Source organism: Sciurus carolinensis, chromosome 8, assembly GCF_902686445.1.
Source record: "Sciurus carolinensis chromosome 8, mSciCar1.2, whole genome shotgun sequence".
In the NCBI taxonomy this organism is placed as follows: Eukaryota; Metazoa; Chordata; class Mammalia; order Rodentia; family Sciuridae; genus Sciurus; species Sciurus carolinensis.
The window spans coordinates 120588962-120590974 of NC_062220.1; the positions used below are offsets into that span (position 1 = coordinate 120588962).

A 2013-nucleotide genomic window follows, 5' to 3' on the forward strand; every position below is an offset into this window, starting at 1 on the left:
GTAGTAGCCTTTAATATCTCAAAAGGAAAATAAGATGAAAATAAAATATTTTCTCTAAATAAAAATATCAAGTTCAGGATTAATAAATACATATTTTAACATATGAAAATAGATTTTATTATTATTATTTTACTATATAACATATTAGTGAATACACCAGATTGCATATTCTCAAATGGCAAATGAGACATCAGATAACATTTTTCTTTGATTCTCCTAAGAATCTCAATATCATCTGTCTTTTAGAGGACTTGGATTCTTACAAAGTCTGGGATACCTTCCACGAGGATATCAACGATGCTTAGTAGTAAAGAACATTTTGCTAAGTTTTCTATCATGAGTCCTTGCTCAAGGTGTTCACCTTTTTCTTCCAATATGATCTTTAGCACTTGATTGTGTGTTTCTTCATTATTGTGCACAGATTCTGTAAGAAATCCCACGAAAACCACGCCGGACATGGGAAATCACATAAGGGAGTTTATTAAGCAAACAGAGTGTCTCCCTGCAGGGTAAGAGAGAAAATGAGAGGAAAAGAAAGGGAAAGAGAAAGGGCGCACACTAGAGAGAGTGGAAAAGCAAGGAGGAGAGAAAGAAAGCGAGTCAGGGGGAGAGAAAAGCAAGAGAAAAGATGGTGGGGTAGCTACCCAAAGCAGTTGAATTCTGCCAGGCTAACAGGGGACCAATAACAGAGAAAGATACTTGCAAGCTGACTGATGAACCAATAGCTAGCTAGGATGTTCACAGACTGACAGTAGTTGGGAGGCGGGGGAAATGGCTGCAATGGAAAGGGTGGGGAGAGCAGCTTTGTACATTACAGGATCTTGTTGAGGGATAGGTTGTGTGTGTTCATGTGGAATATCCACATAAGGGTAGTAGCATACAATTGTCCTGCCATCGGATGTCAAAGTGAGCTCCACTTTGCAACTATTTTCTTCTCTGGAAAGAGAAGAAAATGTAGATTTATGACAAACACCAGATAAAGCTCCATTTTTAACTGGAAATAAATACTTCAAGAAAGTTCTCTTTGATATCACCTATTTTAATGCAGTTGCTGCCATGGTGTCATAAGAAAGATATGAAAAAAGATGTTCTCGGGGTTTTCAAGATGGCGGACTAGAGGGCAGCTGCATTTCATGTTGCTCCAGGACGCAGGATTCAAAAGAGGAGATAGTGAGAGACTTGGGACCAACTCAAAGCCGCCAGGTGAGTCTCTCCCGTTGGGGAGGCGTCCCGGATGGGGCGGTAGCCCAGGAACACAGAGAACTTTGTGAAGTAGATTTGCTCGGCGAGACGCCCCTCCCCCTCGCTGGAGCAGTAAACACGGATCACTGGGATCATCGTAGAGGAGGCGGCTCAGTACAGCGCTTGGACTCAGAGCAACCACTGGGGCTCCGGGCAGCTGCCTGAGGAGGAGCTGCATGGCGAGCTGTTTGGACTCAGAGCAATCACTTCTGAACACCGGGGGGTTGCCTGGAGGAACAGGAGAAGCGTGGCGGGTCGCTTGGTCTAGGAGTGACTGCATCAGAGCCACAGGCAGTTGTCAGAGGAGGAGCTGCGTGGAGAGCTGTTTGGATTCAGAGTGATCGCTTCTGAACACCGGGGGGCTGCCCGGAGGAAGAGGAGAAGCGCGGCGGGTCGCTTGGTCTAGGAGTGACTGCATCAGAGCCACAGGCGGTTGCCAAAGGAGGAGGCGAGTGGTGAGTTGTTTGGACTCAAAGCGACCGCTCCTGAACACCGGTGGCCTGCCAGGAGGAGGAGCGCGGTGGGTCACTTGGTCTCCGAGCGACCGCTCCTGAACACCCGGGGGGCTACCCCGAGGAAGAGGAGGAACAGGGCGGGTCACTTGGACTCGGAGTGACTGCCTAGGGCTACTGGTGGTGGCGGGAGGAGGAGACGCGAAGTGAGTTGCTTGGACTCCTAGTGACTGCGTTGGAACACCGGGCGGCTGTCTGGAGGAAGTGGTGTGTGGCGGGTCTCTGGGTCTCAGAGCTATTGTACGGGGCTCCAGGTGGC

General features: G+C 48.2%; 1 pseudogene; it reads right to left on the reverse strand.

The window, feature by feature from the left end:
• Positions 1–231: 231 nt before the first annotated feature.
• On the reverse strand, positions 232–1058 carry LOC124990221 (39S ribosomal protein L42, mitochondrial-like; annotated as a pseudogene).
• Positions 1059–2013: the final 955 nt, after the last annotated feature.